This window comes from Tenrec ecaudatus, chromosome 1 (genome assembly GCF_050624435.1).
Source record: "Tenrec ecaudatus isolate mTenEca1 chromosome 1, mTenEca1.hap1, whole genome shotgun sequence".
Lineage (NCBI taxonomy): Eukaryota > Metazoa > Chordata > Mammalia > Afrosoricida > Tenrecidae > Tenrec > Tenrec ecaudatus.
Window position 1 is genome coordinate 127,615,023 of NC_134530.1, and position 21,602 is coordinate 127,636,624.

The 21,602-nt window shown below is 44.3% G+C and overlaps 1 non-coding gene across 1 annotated transcript; it reads left to right on the plus strand.

The window, feature by feature from the left end:
* The first annotated feature begins 21,113 nt into the window (after window positions 1-21,113).
* On the plus strand, window positions 21,114-21,243 carry LOC142437904 (small nucleolar RNA SNORA76). The gene has a single exon (XR_012782406.1). It is a non-coding gene; the product is annotated as a small nucleolar RNA SNORA76 (small nucleolar RNA).
* The last annotated feature ends 359 nt before the right edge of the window (window positions 21,244-21,602 follow it).

Consider the following 21,602-nt stretch of genomic DNA (forward strand, 5'->3'; position numbering starts at 1 on the left):
CCAGAGCATGTACACTGGTTCAGATAAGAGGTAGCAACACAGAGAATCCAGGACAGATAAATCCATCTAGGACTAATAATAAGAGTAACGATATCAGAAGGGTAGGGGGAAGGTGGGGGAGAAAAGGGGAACAGATGACAATGATCGACATATAACCACACAGACACACACACACACACACACACACACACGCACACTCCTCAGGGGGACGAACAACAAAAAAGTGGATGAAGGGAGGCAGTGGTTGGAATAAGATATGAAAATTTAAAAAATAAATTATCAAGGGTTCATGAGGAAGGGAGGGTGGTAGGGGGAGGGAAAAAATGAGGAGTTGAGACCAAGGGCTCAAGTAGAAAGAGAATGTTTTGAAAATGATGATGGTAATATATGTACAAATGTGCTTGACACAAGGGATGGATATAAAGATTGTGATAAGAACTGTACGAGCTCTCAATAAAAAGATTTTACAAATAAAAGGTGGTAAGACAATAAATAAATAACTGTCTCATAGGATTTCTAAGGTTGCAACTTTAGGGAAGCAGCCTGCCTCATCTGCCCCGCCACAGAAGGGCTGGTAGGTTTGAACAACTGATCTTAAAAGTTAGCAGAAGAGTGTTTTATTACTGTATCACCAGTATATATAATGATAAATATATTATTTATTCTACCTCACTATTTGTTTATATAATTAGCATTAGATTGGCAAGAAAGAATTTTTTAATTGGCTTTTGTATTTGCCAGTCAAAATGATTTTTTCTAGTTCTTTCTCAATTAAAATTTATATATGTATATATATAATGTATATATAAATATATATACACACACAAATATTTACATATACTTGATGCAAACTTAGTTTAAGGTGAATTTATCTGAGATAATTTTTCCAAATATGTTTTTCCAAAGAAATATCAATAAAATGCCTGATCAATTTCAAATTTAACCAAAAAAACCTCTTCTTTTTAGACAATTATGGGAAGTAGCATATTAATGGAAGCTACATCTTAGTAAATGCTTTAATTTTCAAAATTACCATACATTCATTTTCAAAGCTGTAAGTAAAGTAAGAATAAATTATGTGTCTGCACTATATGCTCAAAAGCCAGCCAAACTTACTGATAGTCTTTAAACTTCATTAACATCATCTTTTCCTCAGTGCAGGCTGCATCCTCCTCAAGTGTCTGGTGGGCATCACAGGCTCCATTATTTTGGCTCATCAGCTGCCGTGGAGTCAGTCCAACTCATGGCAACCCTGTGCACAGAGCAGAGCTGGGCTTTTCTTTCAGTCTGTGAGCTTTCTGGAGCAGACCACCAGGCCTTTCTTCTGCACCTCCTCTACATGGGTTCAAACGGCCACGCTTCACTTTTTGTGTCATCCAGGAACAACTTTGGTCTATCTAGTCTCTCTTTTCTCTTTCATTATTCATCTGCCCTCTTAGCTGTATCTTTCTAAAACTCTTTTCTGCTGCCACCAAGTTGGGTTTTTTGTGTGTGTTTTTTTTACTTGTAAAGAACACACAAATGATCTTTGTCCTTATTGGACCATACATTATCTTAAAGGAAGAAAACACACACAGAGCAAATATACCATGACACATGAAGTTCACATATCAGGGTGTATTTCAAAAATACAATATTAAACATGGTATCTACTGATAATAAGCATCTGTGTATGTAGGTTCTTATGGTCTCTCACAGTGACTGTATCACTTATTTCCTCCATTTCCACTATCACTTTCTCTGGTTTCTATATGAGAAAATGTGGCTTCCGCTTACTACGTCAGCACTGCGACTGTGAAACTTGAGTTCCTGTGGATGCACCGGGGCCACCTGGCACTTCCAGGAATACAGTCACACTCGCCATTGCATTCACGCAGGCAACATTCCATGGCCCATAAATCCGTGGTCCAATGGGGTCATGTGGGCTTTAACCACTTTGTCTTACATACTGTGGACATGGTGTCTGGAGCAGGAGAGTGGCAGTGAAGGCGGGGAAGGCCCTCAAGATGGGTTGACATGGCGGCATCAACAATGGCTCAAGCATGGGGACAATTGTGAGGATAGCGCAGGGCCGAGCAGGATGGCATGGCCTAAGGTCACCGTGGGTCAGGGTGCCTAACAACAGCAGAGTCCAGAAACCCCAGCTGGAGGTTAGGGACACAGAGAACACAACAGCTTTCCTAATGCCACCTGCTTATCTCACGTGTCTTGTATGCCAAGTGACACAGTGTGTCAGGCCTTGTGAGTCAGAGTTGACTCCGCAGCAGGGAGTGTGCTGAATCATTAATCACTGACGCTTACTGTCCTTTTACCCTCAGCCTGGAAAACATGCTCGTATTGCTCCTGTTTGTTTTAAAGCCAAATTGATGAACACCCTTTGTTATGGGTTCGATGTGTCTCCCCTTGCCCTCAACTCCCACACATAAAAAGGAGTTGTCAATATTATCTTCTATGCTTATGCTCACAGTCCCATTTGGAAATGGTTGTCCATCGTGTTGAGGCAGGAGTAGTGTATGGTGTCCAGTAGACTTGAACTCACAGAAGCCCTGTGGACAGAGCAGAACTGCCCCATAGAGTTGCCCAGTTTGTGAATCCTTATGGAAACAGATGACGACCTTTATCTGGAGCAGAGCAGTTGGGTTTGCACAACGGGCCACCTGGCTAGCAACGTCGCTTCCTCACTGCGCCACTAGGGGTCCTTTCGGCTACAGTAGCTCTACATTCCTAAGACATCCTCCATCCGTCAGTCTGGCGCGGTGTAATTCCTTTAAACTACCAGGCAGGCCCAGCCCAGCCCTGCTACAATGCCAGCCCGGCTTTGTTATTTATTGAACCACACCGTGTATTCATTTTCCAGGGCTCCTTCCGTTCCCTGTCTGTGTGTCTGCAGTTGCACGCCGTCGTGGGTCTCTGGCGAGGATCAGCACTTGTATTTCAGATGTCGCGAGGCTGTCATCCTGAATGTGTGGTAGCCAAGCAGCCTGTTTGGGGTGGATAATGTGAGGGACCCTGCCATAAGTAGGGAAGGCAGCATATGGGGCAGCGGAAGTCCGGTGCTGGCACGTCTCCTGCGCCCATTACCTCCTTCTTTATTAGATAGAGCAGTGGTTCTCAACCTTCCTAATGCCGCGATACTTCCATGCAGTTCCTCAGGGTGTGGTGCCCCCTGACCATAAAATTATTTTTGTTGCTATTTCATAACTAATTTTGCTACTGTTACAAATCATAATGTAAATATCTGATGTACCGGATGTATTTTCTTTTTCTTTTCCGGATGTATTTTCATTGTTATAAATCGAACAGTTAAAGTATAGTGATGAATCAAAAACAATATGTAATTCTATATTGTGACATACTGATCTCTAATGACAAATAAATGAAATCTTGTCTTGAAGCATGGTGTAACATGGGTAACAGTCTTCACCCAGGTACTCTTATGTGGGTGTATCTGCAGGTGGGCGGACCCACCTGGAGAGTGTAAAGGAGCGGTGTCTCTGTTCCTAACCATCGGAAAGATGTGTTTTCCAATGATCTTAGGCAACCCCTGTGAAGGGGTAGTTAGACCCCCAAAGAGGTCGCGACCCACAGGTTGAGAACTGCTGAGATAGACTATAACCTCTACCGCCATGGAGCAGATCCTAACCCACAGCAGCCCTGAGGTCATCTTTATGGAAATGCAGGCTGTCGGATTGTTTCTTCACGGAGTTGCGCGGAGCAGCAGCTGAATGCTTTCAGGACTATGACATCAAGGTACCTACACACACATTATAATCGACATTAATTGTGCTTCTTACATCACCTTTATTCCTCTCCCAATTTTTTTTACCATCAAATGAAATTTATTTTTGTCATTCTTTCTACTCCCCTTCGACCATTTCACATTGGAGTGGATGGTGTGGGGGATCTACCTGTAAATAGGGGAAGCGGGGCCTTCCAAGGCAACACGCAGTGCAGCAGAAGCCAGGTTGTCGCCCATAATAGGTGCCAAACCTAAGGCGGTGTTTGCAAACCCTGATTATACACTTGGAGGTCAACAGGTTAAAGGTTGTCTGCCTGAAAGTTATCAGCCACCTAGAGCAATAGAACCCTACAGTCAGTCCCACCCGAAGTAGAGCCCTCTCCTGTCTGATAAGGATAATGGGTGGTGCCCCTGAAGGAGAACCCAAAGAAACTGTCCCACCCGAAGCAAAGCAGAGCCCACTCCATTCCGATAAGGATGAAGGATTGTTGAAGGAGAGAACAAAGACACACAAGGTCAGGCCAACTCAGAGACAACTGCAGTTAGGCTGCCATCTTGGCTCTAAAGCCCGCCTATCTTGTTACATTTGTGCCTTCCGGTCACATGTGTGCCCCTGGTGCCTCCCCTTCCTATGGCGTGTGCACGCCTAGCTTGTCCCCTTCCTGTTACACGTATGGCTATTGTACAACCCCTTCCAGTTACCTATGTGGACACGTGCCATCACTGCTGGCGGGACAGTCCCCATTTGTAACAATTTTTCCGGCATCCGGCGGCGTTTTAAAAAAGCCCCGATATTGGGAAAGAATGCACGGTTTTTGGCTGCCATGCGGCTATTTCGTCAGGGATGAGTTTTATCAATGGTGTCCCGCTGGTGTCCCGCTCGGCTTTACCGATGTTAAAAACGGGTCACCTTGGTTGGAAATAGATCCTCCCTCTCTGTGCGGACCTGGCTGCTGATCTCATGGCCTTCCTGATGTGAACATTCTCATGCTCTATCTTGTCTGAGATCTCTTTAATTTTTACCCCTCAATTACACAACCGCCCCTTTAGACTCATTCAATTGTGGGGGCTGGTCCCCCACAGGCATCCTCACGGTGTTTGCTTGACTCGCACAGCCTTTGTGTGGGAGTTCTGAGCCTACTTCAAGAGCCCTGGCATCCTTTGCTCTCTTAGAAAATTGGATCATCCTATAAAGATTCCTGGGCCAGCTCATCTGAGGATGTGGGGCCGTGTATACAGAGAGAGGCCCAGGTGGCATGGAATCCCAACTCAGCAGGACTTGCTACAGAATTTGTCAACCTTTCATGCCAAAAATATTACGAAGTTCAAGATGGTCGCAGTGGAACTCTAAAGAGAAGGGGGCCCTGCTGAGCCGGATGGGGTGCTGCTGCACACCCATGAGCCGGCCCGGGCACCAAAGACTCCAGCCTGGACCCTCTGAAGAGAAATGCCTCTCAGCCGAGGGCAGCCTGAATTGCTGACCTGGAGAATACTCAGCTGACAAATGTCTCACACCACGAAGCGTTGTGATTGTTGGTTAGGCAGCAATGAATAACTAAATACACCCTCCCTGATTTCGGATCCTGGATAATTACAGCCTGACTCATGCAACCTCACCTACATTTTTGACCCCATCTTCTGAGGCCCGAGGCCTCTGTCGCTCTTCTGTCGCTCTTCTTATCCAGGAAGAGGGATTGTGGAGTCAGACTGTCTGGGTCTTAAATTCTAGCTCCTCTCCATTTTAATGGTGGGAACTTGGGTGCAATATGTATTACTTCGTGGTTCTATTTTCTCATCTCTAGAATAGAGGTGACTATCTAACTAGGGTCTGTGAAGGTTAGATGAGAGGATGCACGCGTATCACTTAGCACAGTGCTTGGGGTACAATGTGGGCTCCGTGAAGGAGCTTTGGATTCAACCACACGTGATTGAGGATAAAACCTGCCTGGAACATGTGGAGTTGTACCAGGACACAGGAGTGAAGAACAGACTTGATCCCGGCGAAGCTAGGATGAAGTCTGAGGTGAAAACGTCCAGTTCTGTAGCCCGATTTCCTTCACACCTCAGCTCTGCTGCTTCATGTTTCTTTCACAAGATGCTGCATCACACTGGGTCTCAGTTTCATCAACCGTGGAGTGGGCGTTCTCAGAGAGCGTCACTCTGCGGCTTGCATGAGCCTAAAGGAGGTCACTCACGGTAGAGCAGGCAGACGAACGGCGTCTACTCCGTGGTAGAGAAAACGCTATTGCTCGTTGACTTTGATTTGATTCTGGCTCATGGGGACCCCCCTTGTGTGCAGAGTAGACTTGCTCCATGCTGTCTTCCAGACTATGGCTTTTGGAGAGCCCGTAGCCAGGCTGCCTTGAGGGCCTCCTGCATGGGTTCAGACCATCAACTTTTCAGCTAGTAGTTGGGCCTAGTTATTGGTATCACCCACGCTTGTTCTCTGAGGAAAGTAAACAGTACAGCATATATGAGCCTATGAACAAGTAATGAAACAGGAGATCAGGAGCCAACAAGGAGATGAAGTTTGCAAGGCAGCAGAAATGGAAGGCTGTAGGCCTTTGGTGACTGCATCAGAAGGTCTAGGAGATCGGACTTCCTCAATCGCCCTGCAAACTGCAGAGTTCCCGCAAGCCTCACTTACTCTTCACCTCTGAAGGCGCCTTCCGTCTTTGTTCTTTCTTATGTTTCCCTTACTCCTTTCTCAAAAAACCCATTCATTCACCAGTGACTTCCTGAGCACTTGGGAATACAATAGTGAATAACGGACTGGTTTCTGATCCCCACAGAGCTTCAGATCATGAAAAGGTTTAGCCGTTTGGCTGGGAACCTGAACACCTCCCGAGCAGTGTGATGGGAGAAGACACAGAGCAGTTAGGCAACTGCATCTAAAAGGAGCGACTTACAGATCAAAGAAAGCTTCCGGAGGAAGTTAAGGGTCAGAAGCCTGAAGGGCAGATGAGTAGGGATCAACTAAGCCTGCGCACGCACAGGAAGGGAGCATCTTTCTAGCCCAATGACCAGCATCTACAAATACCTGTCTCGAGGAGGAGACCAGGAGCGCGAGGACTGTAAAGTAGTTCCGTTTTGCTTAAAAACAGAGTTGGAAACCGGCAGCGGGGAGAGAGGAGGCTTATGAGACTGACTAGGAAAAAACCTGCTCACCTGGTTGAGGGAACTGGACTTTATCCTCAGGGCAATGGGAAGACATTCAAGTACTTAAGCCAAGCAGTGACATTTGGAAAGAGTTCCCTGATCACCATGTAGCAATAGAAGAGACACCCTTTGTGCAGAGAACAGAAGGCGCATGCCCCCCACCTTTTTTTAAAAAAAAGTTTTATTGGAATATAGGCTGGTCCATTCTTCAAGCACAGCCGTTCCTTCATAATCTCCGCTGCAGAAACCATGACAGACTGTCTGGCTCGCAAAATCCCAAGTGTCCACTATCTGGCCCTTTCAAAGAAAGTTTGTGGATCTTCAGGACACCAACTTTTGGCCCTTGAACCTAGGGTGAGATAATGGTGGCCAATATGAGGCAAAGCAAATCGGAATGTTGGCGAGTTTATGGCGGATACTCAGTGACTGCGAAAATGGAGACCCAGATGCCAGTTGGGGCTGCCCCTGGGTTTTTGCGTCTGTTTACTTTTAAGTGAGAGGAGATTGACCACAGCCTCTCTGACACAACTTTTAAAACGCACCTTAGCTTCCCAAGTGCTCTGCCAGTTTCCCTGAGGAGCCACGGTGTTGGCCTCGCCTTCAGCTCCCGTCCCTGCTTCGGGATCAGTCGCCCCTTCTGAGAGTGGTGCTCTGGGTGTGCAGCTTTTGACCTTGCCGTGGAACTCAACGCCCTTCGCTAACTGCTTCATTGTGTGCCCGTGCTGTGGAGAGTTGGGGATAGTAGAAGGCTTATTGAAGACTTGAGAGAAACAGAGGGTGTTGATGAAATGCAAATAAGTTATGATAGTGTATATTTTAAAAGGTGTTTTCGGTGTGCCGTGAGGTTATTCTGCTTTCTGTCCTGCCATTTCCCTCCTCTTTGTGCTCCACCCTGTCCACATGCCCAGCTGCGTTTCTAAGGTACAGCAGTTTCTCTTTTAGTTAGCTACTCCTAATAACTCCTCAAGGTGTTTTCCTCCGAGAAGAATTCTAGAAACAGGTATCGGAGCAGTCGGTTTCTCCTACTCGAATAATGAGGTAGGGATCCTGGTGGTGGAATGGCTATGCATTGGGCTGTCAGTTGATCAGTAGGAGAAAGACTTTTCCGTGTAGCACTGATGAAATACACAATGTTCCTCTGGTTCCTTGAGGCTTTCTCACGCCCACCATCATAACCCCAGTCCTTCCTTTCAGTTCTGGCTAGACCAAAGCATGTACACTGGTACTGATAAGAGCTTACGACACACGGGATCCAGGTCAGATCCCCCCCACCCAGGAACAGAAATGGGGGTAGATATAACAGGAGGGTAGGGGGAAGGTGGGGTGGGGGGAGGAGGGGAGGAAAGGGTAACCGATAACAATGATTGATGTATAACATTCCCTCCCACACACACACACCAGAGGGATGTACGAACAACAGAAACATGGATGAAGGGAGACAGTGGTCGGTATTAGATATAAAAATAATCATTTATAATTTATCAAGGATTCACAAGGGAGCTGATACCAAGAGCTCAACTAGAAAATGTTTTGAAAATGATGATGGCAACAGATGTACAGATACGCTTGATACAATTGATGTATGGATTGTTGTAAGAGCTATAAGAGCCCCCAATAAAATGATTTAACAACAACAACAAAAAGAGTCTCAGAAACGCATAGGGGCAGTTCTACCCTGTCCTATAGAGGAGGAATCAACTCCAGGGCAGTGAGGGTGGTTTAGAGTTAGTCGTAAGATATCTCGGAACTAGGGTTGGGTATGACATCGCAAGATGACTCATCTAACAGGACTAGCCAGAAAAGGAGGTAGTCCAAGGGGGGATCGTGAAGCAGAAGGCCATGATCATGTCCACAGGAGCAGTGTAGATATCAGACTCAGATGTGAGATTACAAATAAAAGAGGAGTCTGGGGATCTGAAACAAAGTAAAACAGCCTGAAGAATTGTATTGTAGACTTTACTCCTTGTAAGATGAGATTGGGTCCTTGACATTCTTATATATTGATATTTTTAGCTGCCATGGAGTTAACTCATGGTGACCTCATGCACTGCAGGAACGGACACAGCTTCATCTGGCACCCTCTCTGTGATCATTTGCATTGTGATCCGTGATCGTTGGCTTCAATGGGTTTTTGCTGCCTGACTTTTGGAAGCAGATTGGCAGGGTGTTCTTCCTAGCCTGTCTTAATCTGGAAGTTCTACTGAAACCTGTTGAGCATCATAGCAATACACACTTCATCACTGGCTACTTACACATTGCCAAACACGCAGTAGGAAGACAAGAAATGTTTGATAAACTGAACCCTTACCCTCATGGCATTTCTGAAATCTGCTTTTCTCTGTCCTGTCTGGAACATGACTGTTTTGATACAGAGCAATCTGCTATGTGACAATGTAGTGACACTGGTTTTATTTCTAAAAACCCTAGAGTATCAGTGGATATATTTAGCATGTTCTCGTTTCAAAAGGACCCTAACTCGGTCTCAATTAATTTGTATCACAGCAGCCATGGCAAACAACTGCTAATGCTATTACACTAGCTTACTGAATGCCTACTAATTCTAAAGTGCATGACCAGAGGCTTGCCTATACCCTTTCATGGTAGCCTCGGAATATTCAGGCTATATTCATTTTATAAATGAGGAGACTTGGGTTCAAAGAGTATTTCTTTCCTAACATCGTAATAAGTGGCATTTCCCCCCGCCAACTTCAAAACCCTTGCTCTCAATAACATTAGGACTTGCAGTCTCATCACTGGTTTCCTACCTTCACTTTCTAAACCTTTGATGATCTGATTTCCCTCTAAAAATTATCCATTGTGTTCCCATCTCCTCCTGAATAGAGACTACACAACTTTGTGTGGCAGGATTTATTTTTTTATAACCCAGGTCTGTGGGAAACAAAGATTTCTCCCAAGTTGTTGCCCACATATATATGCCGAACCCAGGTGCTTGCTACACATGATAAATGACCATTCACTTGGAAGCCAATGAAAGTAGGTCAGCGGTTATTCTAAGTTATCAGCCATCTCAGACTGTAGTCTGTCCCACGCTAAGCTAGGGCCCACTCCCTTCTGATAAGGATAGTAGATTATTTCCCTGAAGAACCCAGAGAGGTCAAACCAACTCAAGGGTGACCAAGGTTAGGCTGTCAAATTGAGTCTAGGGTTCACCCTTGTCACATGTATCCCGTCCTGTAGGCCCTCCCCTTCCTATTATGTGTATACCTCTAGTTCGTCCCCTTCCTGTTACGCCTATGCCTATTGTACATCCTCTTCCTGTTACGCCTATGCCTATTGTACATCCCCTTCCTGTTATGCTTATGCCTATTGTACATCCCCTTCCTGTTATGCTTATGCCTATTGTACATCCCCTTCCTGTTATGCTTATGCCTATTGTACATCCCCTTCCTGTGTCATAGGAGGCATGCACACCCCCAAAGATATAATAGCCTTGGTTAGCAATGAGTCCCTCTCTCGCCCTCTCACTCTCCTGCCCTCTCGTCCCTCACCTCCACGTGGACCACCAGGAGGAGCTGAGGTGAGCATGCTACTATGAAATGTGTCTGACTTCTTTATTTTACTCTCTCATCTCTCCTACTTCTCAATGACTGTTGTAATCTTTATATATGTTAACCGTACAATTTTGCCTACTGAATCCGTGATCAGTTGTGGGGGGCTGGCTACCCCCACAGGCCCCTTTCAGTGACCTTACCCGCTGCTGCTGCTGTTTCCACAAACACGTATTGGATTCCAAGCGTTTGGTGGGCACATGCCGAGCCTCTTCCATGTTTCTAGGTTTTGCACATTCTTTCTCTTCCTGGACTTTTTCTTGTCTCCAGCTGCCTGGACCTTGGAACCAGAGCCCCACATTCTCATCAAATCCGCTTGTGAGAGAGCTCATCTCCCTGAGTGTCGATTTGCCCACTGGGAATATGGAGCTTAGACACGCTTTCTACGCTTTGGAAGCAGAGTGTCTGGGATGAACTGTGTCTTTGTCATTCGCTGGCTCTATTACCTTGGGAAAGTTGCCTGGTTTAGCTCAGGCTGGGGGGTTTATTTGTTTCGTTTATGCTGTCCCCCATAAATTATAATGATGATACTTGACACATAAACCAAATTAAACCTGCTGTCAGCGAGTCAATAGGCACCCTCCTACATAGGATTTTGGAAGTTTTGTAAACCTTTATTGAAGCACATGCTTCATTTTTCTCCCTCCGAGTGGTTGGTGTGTTCAAACCATCAACCTTGTGTTAGATGTCTAATGGTTACTCAACAGCATCACCAGGGCTCTGCACATAGTAAGTACTCAGCAAGAGCTCTTATTAATGTGATGCGGCTCTAGTGGGAACTGAATTATATTAAATGTAATGATCTAGCACGATAATTACTAGCACACTGTACTTCCTTACTGATTTCCTTTCCATGCTCCAAGATTTAGCACAGATTCACATGTATCAGGCTTTACTGTTTATTGTATCCATGAACTAATCTCTTGTTCATTGTGACCCCACACCTATTTTCACTTCCTCAATCCTGTGTCATTATGTTGGAAGATTCGCCTCTTCTGCCATTTTGGCGTCCTTGAGGACAGGCCCTTGTTCACTAACCGCCCACTTCTAGCATGAGTAAATATTGGACAAAGAGAAGCCAATTGAATGAATACATTAGTTAATGAACAAGGATGAGTCTCAAGAAACTTATAGTTAGGCAATATTTGTCAAGTGTCACGGGCTTGACACTGCCTGAAGTCCTTGGCATTCATTAACTCCTTTTACTTTCACAAGAGCTCTAGCAGGTAAATAGTGCTATTCTTATGAAACCATTTTAAGAATTGTAAACTCATACCACAGGCTCAAGCAGAAAGCAAATGTTTTGAGAAAGATGATGGCAACAAATGCACAAATGTGCTTGACACAATGGATGTATGTATGGATTGTGATGAGAGCTGTATGAGCCCCCAATAAAATGACTACAAAACAAAAACACCAACCAAACAAAAAAAAGAATTATGAACTGTTATCATCAATATTTTACGGATAGACCCAGGGAAGTGAAGTGACATACTGAAATTTATGTCTATTATAGGTATAGAAAGAAACACTGCTTCAATAGAAAGGTACATTGTCAAGAGGACCCTTTCCAAGTCCTGGGTGTCTTCCCTTACGTGGTGTGAGCTATTGCACCCTCCTCCCGGGCCATGGATCACAGCAATTGTTCAACTCTGTCAACATGTCTGTTTTCCAGGCCAATCATCTCAGTGAATGGACTCAACAAAATCTTTAACGTCTGCTTAATTTCTATGTATATCAGAGCCATGAGTTCATCTTTTCCCCAAATTATTCTGGGTGCAGTTAGAATGTACCGCCTGCTTGACTTCAAAGTCCATGTCTGAATCTCAAAGGTCTCTAGCTTCTGGGGAACTTGTTTTTTTAAACATGCTAAATTCTGCGCTCTGCTTCAAGGAGACGGACTCGGTGGGTTGGGTTTTTATGTATTTTGTCTTTTAACAAGACCTGTTATGCTGCTGAAGGTGGCCTGAAAAGCACTGCTTTTGACAACTCGGGTGCTTCGTGGGCGCGCCGGGGGAAGAGCTCTGCTGCTCGGGGCTGCTCTACCCAAGGCCGGCATTTGTACAAAGGGAGATAACCAAGTGTTAAAGCATCCATGTTGAAGAAGAAAGCTGTAGATTTCATGGAGAGGGTGGCATTCAAGCTGAGCCTTCAAAACTATGGACAAGCAAAGAAGTGGCAGAAAGACATTCCATGTGTCAGATGCAGCATTCATGAAGAAATGGAGGCAGGAAGTACACAGCATTTGGGCGGGGCAGGGGAAGGGAGGATTAACAGTTGAGTTTGACTGGACTGTGAAGAACATTGGAGGGACAAGTAGTGAAAGAGCAGAGTGGAAATGTAGGTGTGGGCTGTGATAAGAGTTTTAATGCCCTGCCTTTATTTCATAAACAATAGACATAGGAAACTCTTGGGTAGAGGTAGATGGATAAAACATATAATTCAGCCAACAGAAAGAAGTATGGTGGAAAGGCCAGTGGGGAGAGAGAAATATGAATAAAAAGGAAAAATGTGAGGCTACAGGATTAGAAGTATAAAACAAGGAGTACATATTGAATATCTATTGCCTGTCAAAACACATGACACTGAGCACTGGGAGAAGATGGAAAGGAAATGATTATCCCAGCACATTGTACATGAAGGCCGGAAGAGCGTGACATCTTAGAGAGGTCAGGGATGACATATGGGCTTAAACTTGGTTTGTGAAAGAAGGAAGGTAAAGGGGTAATGCACGTAAGTGATACATAAGGAGGCAGAGTTGACAGAATTTGATATCTAGTTGGATAAGATAGGCTAAGTATGCGGGAACAAACAGCCTAGGAAAGATATCGACTTCTGGCTTGGGTGATTGGAGAAACGATGACTAAACTGAGAAAAGGGATATAAGGAAAAAGTGGTGAGAAGACATAATTAATTATACTTTAATGAATGGGGCACACAAAGCAACGTCTTGAAAGTATAGGTGTGTAGCTCAAAAAAGGTCACACATGGGGAAGTTCTGCTCTGAAGAACTTCAGACGTTGTAGATGGGCTCACTATGAAGTAGCATGCAACAGCACGCAAATGGTGTTGGCTCAGATGCACCACGTGGCTTGGGAGAACCGACGGAGAAAGTAAAAATAAAACTGAGATAGCACCCAGATTGAATGAGGCCAGTACCTGGAGTGGGTTCAAGTAACTTAAGCAAAAAAGTTTATTGGAAAATTTGGAGCTAAGAAAATCCCATAGGCAATTGAGTTTGAAGAACCATGAAAACCAGGAGATGAAAAAGTCAAGGGCCCCCACTTGGAGGAATGAATGAAAAAATCATCCAGGTGCTTGGAAACAATTCGTCTAGTGGATAAATGAACTGTGTGAACATCAGCCTTCAGGACCTTGACCTCAGAAAAACTAGAGGGTGCTCAGCTTCCACAACTAGCTCTCAAAGAGATGACATTAGAAAGTCCTGGATAGAATGGGAGAAAAATGTGGAACAAAACTCAAAGTAACACAAATGGCCAGGCTTGCTGATCCAATAGAGACTGCTAGGTAGAATCCCCAAGATTATGTAACTTTTAGACACCCTTCAAACTAACTGAATTCTCCGCCTTAGCTCAATTTTAGCCAAACCATAGGTACTAAGTCTTTAGGGCAACAACACCAGGGAGGTTCACATATCTTAGAATCAACCGTTTAAGATTTTAAAAGGCGGCATTTACCCAAGGGCAGTGTTCTGAAGGGCTAGGAAAGGCAGAAACAGGAGCCAAGGAGGAAGTGGGATTGGCAATGCTACTTTGTGGGGATTATAATCTATGACACAGAAGCAAATGTACATGAATTGCTGAATGGAAAACTGATTTGCTTTATAAACCTTTAATAAAAAGTTTAAAAAGAAATCTCGTATGCAAGAGGGAGGGCAGTCGGCTCAAGTTGAAGAGCTTTTTCTTACCAAACTTCTTCAAGGAGAGTGCTGTAATATGTGTTTTTGAAAAACCTGTGGTCCTTCAGGCAAGCAGGGAACTACAAAGACATTTGAAGCAACAGATGCTCATTTGTTCTAATGTAAGTGTACAAATGTCTTGCAGATCACCTCTTACCTACATTCCTTCACAAGTGGAGAAGACTGGAATTACTGTCAGCCAGCTCTTGGCCAACTCCTATGAGACAGATGTTGGGCTGCTTCAAACCTTGTCATCGTTAGTCAACTCTGACACCAACCATCCTTCCTGCCTCTCTGCTGCCCTTGATAATCTAGACAGTATTAATGATTATCCATCATTTAGGGAAGTTAACCAGTTCAGGATCAGAAATAGCAGTTCTCTGGTCAGAAGAGCCTCTTCTCAGTTGGGTCCATGGGCATGGCTCTGTCTCTGGTCTTGGCCTCTTAGCCTTGAGGGCTCTTGGCTTTTGCCCTTAAAACAAACAACAAATAATACCGATGAAAAACCTTCAAGCTCATTGCCATTTAGTCAATTTCAGCTCCTCTTGACCCCTGTAGGTTAGGATATAACTGCTCCTGTGGGTTTCTGAGGCTGTAACTCTCTCTTGTTTGTTTGTTTTACCAACCGTTTTATTGGCATGTAATTCACATCTCATGTAACTCAATAGTTCAATTACATCAAGAAGAGTTGTACAATCACTACAATCAGCTTTAGAGTTTTCTTCAACTTTGGATTCATTGTTATTAGCTTCCCATTCCCCCCCAGCCTCCCATGCCATTCCCACAAGGGACAATTAATCTGGTTACTGGCTCTGTATGCCTCTCTTAGATTTCAAATACAGAAAAACATTTTTAAAAAAACACCCAAAAAACCAAACAGCAACAATGCCCCCCCACAACAACAACAACAAACTAGCAAAGCAACGCAGAGACAGACCTCCATAGAAAAGAAAGCAGAGAAGATTAAAAACTAGAAAACATTTAAATGGATCATAAGGAAAATCAAATGATAGGATGTTGAATTGTAACCCGGCTACATCTGCAACAACCCACATTCCAGTGCATTCTGCATGTTAGCGAGGCGGTTCACATCCCTGGTCCATTGTCAGAGAAAATTTCCAGGGTTTAATCCATACATATTTCCCCTTCACTTAGAAAAATTAAATGGCATTAAAATGGGTCTCATGGGAGATCCAATGATGCGATTACATTTTGTGTTAACTACATGTGCCATATGTGAATTTACAATGTGCGCTGTCTGATAAAAGGGTCGTTCACATCCCTCAACCGTGATTGAAGGTGATTCACCAGAGGCTAAAGCCAGGTGTGGATTCTTCAAATTTGCTTTGGGTTTCCACTGTCATTCATACCCTCCTGCAAACCAGGTGCTCACAATTTAAGCCCTGATGTCATTTCCACCTTCAAATTTGGGTTTCATTATTTAAAATCCTGGGATCACACGGGTTGGTGTGCTTCTTCCATGTGGACCTAGTTGATGGCTGCTTCTTTTAAGACAACAGGCGCTATTCCTTCTGATCGCCAGGCACCATCTCGTTTCTTCACCACATTTGTCTATCGCACTCATATAATCAATGGTTTTTTTTCTTGGGGTTGAACTTCAAGCAGGGCCATGTCATAAGAACTCATTACTCTTAGAATGGGGCTACAAGTAAGTGCATGCCAAAAATCCATTTAGCGTCTATGGTTTATATATACAAGTATCTGGTTCACTTTACAGACAGCCTTATCATGGTATGTTAGAGAACATTATCAACGTTCCACCGAGGCATCGCCTCCACTGCCATCAAGCCAATGTTGCCCTACAGCAACTCTATGAGGCTGGACCTATTATGGGAGGAGAAAACCTCCCTACTATGGAGTAGCTGGTGTTTTTAAACTGTTGACCTGTGGCCAACTTGTGCCCTACTAAGCTTTAAGGCCTCATAAAACTCCTTTCACACTGCCCCAAACTTCCTAAAGGGCACACCATTCTGCCCTCAATTCTCAGCCCAAAGGCTCTGAACTTTAACTCTGGAAGTTAGCAGATTCAGCTCCCCAGGTTAAGTACATGGGGGCAATCTACTTTGCCAGCAAGTTTCCTTCCGAAAAGGCATTGTGCTTGATTGCTCTGTGCTCTTGGTCCCATGTGGGGGAAAGGAGGGCCCCTAACACATCATCACAGTCCGGTAGGCGCAATTGTACGGCGGTAATAAGTAAAGATTATAGTGAAGTCAGAGAGCGCATGAGAGATAGAAGAGATTGAAGTAATGCAGTCAGACATAATTCATGGTAGCATGCTCACCTCAGCCCCTCTTGATGGGCCTTGTGGGGAGACCCGAGAGCGAGAGCAGGATATCCCAACTTTATTGCTCACCAAGGGTTATAACTCCTTAGGGGATGAGATTACAGGTAACCACACGTCACAGGAAGGAGCAGTACAATAGACACACATCATAGGAAGGGGATGAGGTAGGGGTGTGCACATAGGAATGGGAGGGACTAGAGGTATACATGTGACAAGATGCGTGGACCCTAGATTCCTGATGGTGGTCTAACCTTGGTCACCCTTGGGTGGGCTTGACCTCTGAAGTCTCCCACAAGGAAACAATCAACTACTGTCCTTATCAGAAGGGAGTGGGTCCTACTTGTGGGATCAACAGTGGTGACTGCTTGCTTTGGATGGCTGATAGCCCTTAAGGAGAATAACCCCTGACCTACTTCTGTTGAACTCCAAGTGTATAGTCATTTGCCTCGTGTAACAAACAGCTAAGTTTGGGATACTTTTGGGGGAGAAAACTTGAGAGAAATCTTTCTGTTTCCCACAGTACCACTCTCAGCCTCCACTTTGGCTGCTGCTTCTTCACCACTTCTCTCCTGTCTTTTGTCATCTCTGGTCTCTCAGCTCTCTCATCTGGATTTAGGAGGCTTGGTGTTGAAATCTCAGGGTCCCAAGTACCTGCTTCCCCCTGGCCCTTATTTCTTTGTGGTCGAACTCTCCATTCCTGCTAGTGAGATGGTTCATTTAATACCCGGTTCCCTCATTCCTATGCAGGCTGCTTGTATGCGTCCCCTCAGTCATTTGGGGACAGTTTCAGAGATTATGACTAGAAAAGCCATACAAAGTTATCTAGAGCATCATTGTAGAAAAGAAGAAAACATGGAGGAGAGGACCAGTGGGAGGTTGCACAACTCCTTGGAAACTTTTTACATAAAGTTGGTAAGAATCATAAAGGTACTTAGAAGTAATTGCCTCTGAAAACTAATGAACTGCGTTCCGGATTCAGAGTTATGAGTTGAAGAGCTCCACTTGAATTTTTTACCTCTTCTCCAAATCAATAAGACAAATGGAGACTCTTGAGAATTGGTGTTTCTGGTTTTGGTGAAAGTATCTATTTCCCAAGAAATCCTTGGACAGCTAGCAATCAGAACTTATGCTACTGCTTTAAACATTTCTTGTGAGACTCTTAGAATTCTGGGTTCAGAGCGAAGCTCTTATGTTCATTCTTTGTGGAAGTGATAATTATTTGGACTACTTAGATTGAGTGCTGATTTCATTCTGTATACACTCGGAAAGCTACTTTCTTTTTCTTAACTAGAATACGGAGTGTAAAAGCTGTACTCAAAACCAAATGCTGATCATTTTTAAGACATCATCTGGTACAGCAATTCCTGTCAACACCATGAGGCAATTCTGTAGAAACTCTCCAGTTTGGAAAAGCTTTTACCTCTGAAAACACTTAAGTGTTTCCACGGGCAAGTCGGTGGGGGGGCGGGGGGTATCAAGGGCCAACCTCCAGGTCTCATGGTTACTTGGTAAAACTTGTAGAGGCACAGGGTCAAGGGAGAGGAGAAACAGTTTCGGTGGGAGTGGGGCCTTCACAGAGAAGAAAGAAATATTCTATAAAAAAGAGTCTGATGTTAGTAAAAAGAGGAGGAAATGGAATGGGTGGCTAATTGCCTCCATGAACACCTGCCTTTTTTTTATCATGAATTATGGGAAACAGAAAGATTTCTCCCAAGTCATCTCCCCCAAATAATAAACTTAGGACACTGCTTGAAGCTAATGGTAAAAGTTACTTCCCCTGAGGCAGTCAGCTACCATACTGCTGTCTTGTCCCACCAGGGATGGGCCTGCTCCCTGCTGCTGGGGACAATGGGCTGCTTCCTAAGGGCTGGCAACCATTAGCTTGGTTCCTGTAGGTGGGGTTCACACCCTACTGATAATGGTTTCTATGGAGATCCAGAGAACAGATCAAACTGGCTCAGTGACATCCAAAGTTAGGCTGCCATCCTGAATCTAGGATACACCCATCTTGTCACACGTGTACCCCAAATCCTTCCTCTTCCTATTGAGTGTATATCCCTAGATTGTCCCCCTCTCATTGCTGTATAACCTATAGTGCAAACCCTTCACCTGAAATTAGTGGGCTTGGACTCCCCCCAAAAGGTCTATAGGCCTTGGTTAGCAATAAAGAGGCTCTCTCTGCTCTTGGCCTTTTGTCAGCTCCCTCTCCTCTCCCTCCCCTGTTCCCTTTCCCCTTGTCCTCCTTCCCCTCCCCCCCTCTCTACAGGGACCACCAAGCTGGGCTGAGGTGAGCATGCTACTATGAAATATGTCTGACTCCATTATTTCAATCTCTTATCTCTCTCATGTTCTCTATGACTTTAATATAATATTTATATATCAAAACTATCATTGTGCCTATCGAACCCATGATTAGTGGTGGGGGGCTGGCCCCTTCCCAACCACAATGAATGGCGCCTGGCTACCATTCCTGAGCATGCTGATCAAAGATGCTATAGAAGAATCCTTATCCAAAGAGGGAAAATGTAGAACCAAATGTCAAATTGTCAGGCAAGTCAGAGTTTATGAAACCACGGTGGCTGGATGTTCCCCTGAAACTATTGCCCTGAGGTCATCTTGAAGCCTTAAACCAAGAATATCACCTGAAGTCTTCTTAAAACCAAACAATAATCTGGCACAACTAGGGAAGAACGTCTGCCTAAAGCCCTAGCTACCTACATGGTATCACAATGACAACAGCAATTTGAAAGATCAGTTAGGTACCGTATGAAGGGAGGGAGCTTATGCGTATACATGTAGAAACTTGCATTGGCGTATGCTCCCAACAACAACCCCCCACCAAAAAAAAACCACCAACAAATTCTGAAAGCTGATCAAGAAAGAATACTAGAACGCGTGAGCACTCCTGGGGTGATGTCCCACCTGACAACTGGATATTACCCCAGGTCCAGATCTGAAGACCTCCGTTCATGTCAGGAGGTAATAAAGTGATTTCCTATCTGATGATAAGAAGTTATCATTGTATGCTTTCACATAATCCTGACATTCTACCTACCTTTCATGCTAATATAGTGTGTGCTTGTGAGTTTCTAGATTTATATTTGATAGGAAGAAATATTAAAAGGTTAAGTTAAATTTTCTTCACCCAGTGGATTCGAAATGAATCCTAGTGTAGTGGTTATGTGTTGGGTTGATAACTGAACAGTCGACAGTTCAAATCCTCTAGTTGCTCCTCTGGAGCAAGGTGGGTTCTCTACTCTAGTCAAGAGTTAGTCTTAGAAACTCACCGTTCGTTCCCGAGTTTCGGCACCAAAAAAAAAAAAAAAGAAACTCACCGGGCACAGATCTACCATTTCCTATAGAGCTGCCACGACTCAGCATTGACTCAACAGTAGGGAGAGTGGGCTTTCATTACTACTAGCATTTCAGACTTTTATTGTGAGCTGGGGGAAAGTTGGTTTTCCATTCAACACTTCACATCCAATTTGCTTCGTGACTCTAAGTACAATCCCCACAGTCTCTTCCACTGGTCTTCTTCCCTGTCCCATCTTGACTTCGGAGCTTTAAACCTGGGCAAACATGGTCCTTTTGATTCATAAGGTTGATTATTTTAAGGAGCGAGTGCTTGCCTTCCTAGAGTTCCTGCTCTCTTTTTAGACTGACTTTATGGTTTGGCTAAAAAAAATGACTCATGAGAATAAGCGCATTTCCAGGTCTGAAGGGTGTCTACAGTCTTGGGAGTACTCCCAGTCTCAATCAGACCAGTAAACTAGTCTTTTATTGCCCTGTATTGTGCTCTACATGTGTCCCCCACTCTATCCAGGACCTGTCATTGTGACCTCTTATAGTGGCCAGCTGTGGAAGCCAGCCACCATCTGGTTCTTCTGGTCTCACGGTCCTGGAGGTGGGGTTCCTGTGATTCTTCAGTCCTGTGGTATCATGGTTTCCTTGCATCTTTTCATTTTCTTTACTGTTTGCTCTAGATGGGGAAAGACCTATAGGTGCATGGCTGTTTGTAAGCCTTTAAGACCTCATTTGCTACTGTCCAAAGCAGGAGGGAAAACATTGTCTTTGTACACAGGTGACTGGGCCATTGGGGCTCTGACCCTGGTTATGGCTCAGGTGTTTTCATAGCTTTGCCCCCTTTCTGCTCTATTCATGCATATATTTACAGCACATAAATACATATGCAGACACATCAGTCCTGCCTCATGAACTATTTTGTGGTCTCTGATGTGGTATGTGTAGATAGTACGAATGGTGAAAAGTGTCCTCCTTATCTCAGTCCATTTCACCCTACTTTGTGGTCATTCGATATCATGTTAAGAGCATTATGAGTTTTCCGAGTTTTGTTCCAGGATATATTTAAGTTTGCGGACATTTCAGTGTAATAGTCTTTCAAGAACATTTAAAATATCTTATGCACTACCTTTGAACCCGCAGCGCCTGCCCATGGTGCCTGGGGTTAAGCTGCAGCACCTGAGCAAGTGCTGGTGCATCACTGGGGCCGCCAAGCCTCTGCCTGCGTCCCTTTTAACTGAGAGCGACACAGTGAAAGATTCGGAAAAAAACCAACAATCTCGTACCAGCGGGGTTTTAAAATATGAGAGTAGAATCATACCTTGTAAAATAAATTCCAAAAATGTGATTCATTTTTTCATTTAACTAGATTACTTCCTTTTTGAAAAGTGATAACATTTTCCTTAGTATATTACAAAGTATTTTAAATAGGAACTCAAGGGTACTTTTCGAAAAGTTTTCATTCTTGGGCAAATATGTTTCGTTTTTAATAAAATGCAAAAAGCAGGCCCAAAGATTGAGCGAGTTAAATGCACCATATTCACTCTCTAGATGAATAATAATTAGAATGGTCATTCTTGAAGTTTCTGTTGTTTCTTAACATCGAAGGTC